The following is a 6604-nucleotide window of genomic DNA, read 5'->3' on the forward strand; positions in this document are numbered from 1 at the left end:
TCCCATAGCTCTTCATGCCAATTTTCTTCCACAATAGGGGAATATGGTGGAAAATCTTTCAGTGATTCATCAGTGCTATTAGGTACGTCTTTTGCATCCTCTACATCCGGCAAGGATTTAATGTTTTCTATCTTGTCGGGTATCCTTTGTTCGGTTTTGTGAGGTGTTTCATTGTTTGGTGGTTTGATTACTCTATCTCCTGCTTCCTTAGGTGGAGGCTCCAGTAAAGCTTGTGCAGTTTCAATCAGCTGTTTGCACATCTCTAGTCTCTGTTTTTCTATCTCTGGATATGGATATGTCATCCACCTTTGCTCTAGGGTCTGTCTGTTCTTCAATCTTGCTTCATATGCTTGCAAGATTGCATCTAAGGGTTCATTGATCTTATCTACCAATACCGACCTGCCTGAGCTTGCACTCTTTGGTCCTTCTGTTGATTTTAGAGAGTCGGACTCTCTTTGCTTTTTAAGTTGCTCTTGAGCTATCGTTAGCTCAGCTTCTACATCTTTTTGTTTTCGCTCACGTCTAGCTTTCATTTTCGCTCTTCGTTCTTTCCAAGGATTATCACGATTGACGCTAGACTTGTCAGTCTTGATTTATTCTTGATTTTGATCGTTACTCTTGGGCTGATTGTCATTTTTCCTTGCTTGGGCTCTCGTCAAGACCTTAACAGGAATCGGAGTTTCATTTTCTGACCCTCGAGTGGACGGTAGCGCTCCCAGCATATTCAAGGTAGTTTTTGCTCCTTTGCTCGAGTTTTTAGTGCAATCAGGGATCAAGTGAGTAATTCCACACTCCGTGCAATATGCGTTGACCCTAATGATTTCGTCATGAGGGCAGTCCCTCAGCCAATGGTCTCCTCCACACTTGTAGCATGGTCCTTTAGGCTGTTGAGGTGCTCCTGAGGCTCCTCTTTGTTGTTGTGCAATTCTTTGCCCGCTCATGCCTCCGTTGGCTATGAACAACATTGTTCTTTCATCCAAGCTATATCGTCCTTCTCCCACTGCCTGTGCAGTAGTTGGTGGTCCTGTATTTCCTATCATGCTCCATGGTTCTGGTGTAGAGGGTTCATCCGGTGGATAATAGACAGAGTTCGTCGCATATCTATTGGGCTCGTCGTAGTATGCATGCATAGGTACCAAAGCCTTCTCGTCCGACTCAGTTACTGTGGGTGTGTATCTTATGCCGACTGGTCGTAAGCCTGGTAGAGGTGGTTCTTGTCCCAACACTGGTTGTGGTCTTTCTATGCCTATAGGTCCTGGTAGGTTGCATGTTTGATATGTAGGCATTGGTGGGACTTGAGGAGATGTCGCCTGAACTTGCGGAGCATATGGTCGTTCTCTCACATATCCCTTGTTATAATAACACTCCTCCGTCCCATGGTTTGTCCATTTTTGTTCAATCGCACACCATTTTGGTTGTTTAGCTTGTGGTTTGGAACACAAGTTAATCTTTTTAAGCACTTCCTCTACAAGCTGCTCTTGGCTTACCACTACTTCCCCCTTCAGTGTTGTCTTAGCAGACTTGCCTCCGCTTTGTTGTGAGGAAGAATCATCGTCAAGATCCTTGAACTCACCCTCTTTGTAGACTGCACAATTTTCCACAAGGTATAGAGCTTCCTTGGTTAAATCATTCAACGTAGTGCTCCTTTTCATATGTAAGTCCTTTTGAAGATCTGCATTCCTTAGTCCTTGGATAAATATAAGCATAAGTCTGGACTGAGTTGGCAGTTCTTTCACGAGAGAGAACTTAACATATCTTTTTAATCGGAGGGCGGCCTTCCACACGGACTCTCCATCTTTCTGTTTGAATTCATGGATTTGCGAGACTGTATTATGAGCTATCTCCCTTTGTGAGAATTCCTCGATAAACTTGTCAAATACTTCCTCCATAGACTCAAAGTCTCTTCGCTCCACCGAGTCAAACCATGTAGCCGCATCATCCTCTAAGGTTAAACCGAATCCTGCAAATTGGGTAGGAAAGTCTAGCACCTCTTCAGCTCTAATTACACGCACAAAGGCTGCTACATGATCTCTTGGATCCCTGCTTCCCGTATATTTCTTGTTTACCCATTTTTGCAATTGAGAAGGTCTAATTCTACGATGGTATCCAAATCTCATTATGGGATCTCCCCGTCCTAGTCGATATACCTCCTCTGGTCTCCTATAGTGGCCAGGTTCCTCTCCCAATGGTGCTCCTAATCCATAATTTCTAGCAGTTCTCGTGAGAGATGGTTCATCTCTCCGAACTCGTTCTCGGGGTGTTCTTCCAAGCTCAGTTGACCCCTGAGTCTTTGACTTACTCTCTCGTTGATACTGTGCATAGAGTGGTGGTTCTTATAAATCCCTTAACCCTCGTGCGGTTTGATAACCCTCTCGGGTTTGGTCTTGTTCTAATGTAGCACTCTGTTGAAGCCATGCCTGCAGTGATGGCTGAGTAGCTGGATGGTCCTGGTAGTTGGACGTCGGTGGTTGGGTAGAATGTGAGGTAACGTCATACTCTTCTGAAAAGGGATTAGTCGACTTGCTAGGGGTGTAGGTGGCTCTTGGTACCTCGTCGGGGCCATAGGTCGATGCTCCCGGAACTGTTTCCTTTTCAACCTCTTCTGAGAGAATACGTTTGTATTCTCGCCTGTATCTGTCAACAAAAACAATATCCTTCCCCATAGCAGTTTCATAAGAAAATAAGTAAAGAACCTTGTCTTTGCTTAATTCATTTGGGTAGGGTTCCTTGTATCGAAAGTAAGAGAATATTCCCTCACTTTCATGCTTGTAAATCCCTACATTCTCATTATAGGTTGGGACCCTGGTTGTTTTCTTATCATACATAAAAAGCGCTCCAGGTCGATCAATGTTAGGAGGCGGTTCTTGGGTTTCTGAAACCATTTTCCCTTTTGCCACGTTATCCCCATATCTGTTGTAATCCTTAGGGTTACTCACTATCAGATAGTGGTTTCCCTTTTCGTCTCTGAATCTGTCTCCATCATCGTAGACTCGAATTATCTCTAGTCTCTGAGCCGGTCTTTCTTCAATACAAATACACTTGCGTCCCCGATAGTCAGAATAGACTAGGGCTCCCCTTGAGTTAGTTCCTTCCAAGAAGATTATAGTGAACTGGGTTTCGTTTAAAGGATGTAGGGAGGTGCTCCCTCCTTGCATTGGTCCTTCACCGTTGAAACCTACTGGCTGTTGACTCCCCATCATAAAGAAGGACTTTTCCGACGAAGTGTCAGTATCACTTCCCTCTTCAATGATTGGTGCCAATGGGTCTAGTCTCGTCTGAGTTACACTCTCTTCTGTGGGCGTGGTGCTAATTTTACTTTTGACACTTTTAGCTCCCGAATTAACAAAGGCTCCTGACCTTAAATACATAAGAATGAAAGTTTTTTTGCAAACTTAAAGCTTACCTGGACTCCTTCTTCCTGTATAGCTTTGTGATGACCTCCTTCTGGGATCTACACAAGGATGGTTAGTCTGTTCACAAGTGTTTTCCCTGAATTACCAAAAAATCTTTCAAGTATATACAACAACCACTTAGTCAATCTTCTGGTGGTCCAATTTCAATTATGAAATGATGGCTGGGATCTATATAGAGAGTATGTCCTAGCAGTATAGTCACAAATTGCAAAAAGTGTCTGATTCACTACTTCCTTAGTCTATCGCGATAGACTAGCAGTTTGCTCTGGCACAAGTCAATTCAAAATTGTGACTTTACCCTTGAGTTCCAGTTACCCTCTATAGCCTATCCCCCAAGTTTTGTGAAGTTTGGACACTTGGGTTGGGTTTTGGTCCCAGTTTAGTATTTCAGTCGGAGCTTGATTCTCTATCTGACCCTCAGCTTGACCTTCAGTGATCTAAATGCCTTGAATTTCGGTGTGTCTGCTATTTAGGCCCTGATAAAGCTCTCCCTAGGGAAAATTTGAAAGAAGAGTTCCCCAGCAGAAATTTCCTTGGTCTATCGCGATAGACTGAGCACTTTCTCCATTTTCAGCTTTTTTCCAAAGTTTTCTCCACAGTTGGTTTAGCCTCCCCTTGTGTAGTGCATTGACCAATTTTGGCACTGTTTGAACATTTGGTCAAAGACTTCTTGCCCTTGTCTCTGAATTCAGACTCCAAACACTAGTTTTGAAGTTTTGGGGTCAAAATTGGTGTTCAAATTCACTCAATTTTTGTGAGTACCCTTGTATTGATGTGTTAAGCTTGTGGTATAAGGGTTTTTTTCTTGTTGCTAGACAAACACCACCTTCACCAGTCTATCATGATAGACCAGGCAGTGAGCAATAAGGACTTAATTTTTTGTCTATTTTTGCATAGTCTTGTTCCCTGTGTCCATATAAGTCTATCCCCCAAGTTTTATGAAGTTTGGACTTATTTTGACCTCAAACTCAAGCACTTCACAAATTTCACTTTTCTCTGACAATTCACAACTCCATTGCACTTGAAGTGATGCAAATTTGATGACACTGCATCTTAAACTTGTGCACATCAGTCATACCTCATGACACAGTCAGTTTACCCTTGGCTAATGGTTATATCTCATCTTGGCCTCTTTAGGTTCACTTAGTGTTTCCTTATGACAATCACTTGTTTTTTTTTTTTTTTTTTTTGTGGTTTTATAGCATTTTTCTACTCTATTTCTTCACAAGTATAACAAGCACTCAAAACCAAAAACCATAACTCCACATTATCCTATTTAACTAAATCTACCTAGTCGCAGACCTTCGGCAAGACACAGGCTTCCTAGCTATCCACTAGACCTCACGATACTCTATCCTGGATCTTGTTCTAAAAGTTTAAGCTCTCTGTAGTCAAAACTAAAGTAAGCTAACCATCACACGAGTGACGTAGATCTCCTTATAAGCACAATCAAGTGGCTGATGCACTTTCACGCCGACGAAAAGTCAATGCGGTGTCTATAGCAATTCACAATGATCTATCTTCCATGATAGATGAGTATGCTATTGAGCCTGACTTCAAAGATGTAATGTCAGCCCTTGCTTTGGGGAAGAAAGAGGAACCATTCACCTTGTAGGATGGTTATCTTCTCCATGGAAATAGGCTATGTGTTATCCACTCCCTTTGTGAGAAAGACATGTATGAATACCATGCTCCTCCCTATGCAGGGCATAGAGGCATTCAACCTACTCTTCAAGGGTTAGAGACATACTTCTATTGGCTTACCATGAAGTGGACATACAAGAGTATGTTTCAAAATGTGTGGTATGCCAAAAGACTAAGGGTGATAGAGGGAAGAAACCTGGATTACTCCAGCCATTGCCAATCCCTAATTTACCATGGGAGAGTATATCCATGGATTTTATCTTTGGATTACCCAATCTATCCATGGGAATACGGGAATATGGACAATAGTCGACATGTTTAGCAAGCAAGCACACTTTATTCCTGTCAAAAAGACTACTAAGGCACACCAAATGGTAACCATCTTCATATCTCAAATTTTCAAACACCATGGATTACCAACATCCATCATGTCAAATAGAGATGCTAGAATGACCCATTGACTAGTAATTTTTGGAAAGGTCTCTTTGAAAATCTAGGTATAAGATTGAATTTATCTTTGGCCTACCACCCACAAATGGATGGCCAAAGTGAGATAGCCACTCTTACGATACTCGATCTACTAAAGACTTATGTCACAGAGGTAGATCAATGATCACAGTGGGAGAAGTACTTACCCCTTGTAGAGTATACGTACAATAATATTGTCCATACTACTATAGGAAAATCACCTTTTGAGATCATAGAGGAAAGATTTAAAAGTACCTTGCTACTTAAAGTACATGGGAAGATCTTTGCTAATGATGAGTATAGCCGTGACCTACAAGAATCTTTTCAAAAGGTTAAGGAGGCTATATCCATCTCTCAACAAAGGAAAAAAGCTGCTACTGACAAGCATAGAAGGGCCTTAACGTTCAAAGAAAATGATTGGGTCTTACTTAAGTTTCCGGAGGCTCGATTGAGGTAAACGACAAGCAAAAATCCTATGGGCCATCAAAAGTATTATGCTAAATTAGCAAAAAGATACTATGGTCCTTTTCAAATCTTGAAGCCAATCAATGACATGGCTTATAAACTCAAGTTGCCCAACCATTGGCTCATACACAATGATTTTCATGTGAGCCTACTTAAGCCCTACAAAGGAGAGCCACCAATAGAACCAATTATTGAAGAACCTCCAGAAATCGAAGACCAAGAAGAGGTGCTACAACCTGAAGCTATCCTTTGACATGAAGACAAGGTACTATGGCATGGTAAGATTATCCGATGGTATCTTATTAACACTAGGTTGGTAACCTAACAGGACATAAAAGTGTCCTTTCAGGTTTTTGAAAAAAACCTCCAAAACCATAGTAGATCCACTCATTCTGTAAAATCCTTTCATGAGGTTATAGCTCAAGGCCTACTATACATGGAAAAAATAAGAAACTTGTAAAATTTCTCATCTTTTGGTCACACCAAGCCTCCAAAGTTGATGGACCAGTACATTTTCATCAAAACAATCATTTCTTACGTTTTGTTGCATAAAAATAAGATTAGGGATTTTTGTAGGACTTGAGATAAATTCCCTAGTTAACTTCAATGGGTTG

This window comes from Adiantum capillus-veneris, chromosome 9 (assembly GCF_014529385.1).
Source record: "Adiantum capillus-veneris isolate H3 chromosome 9, ASM1452938v2, whole genome shotgun sequence".
Taxonomy (NCBI): domain Eukaryota; kingdom Viridiplantae; phylum Streptophyta; class Polypodiopsida; order Polypodiales; family Pteridaceae; genus Adiantum; species Adiantum capillus-veneris.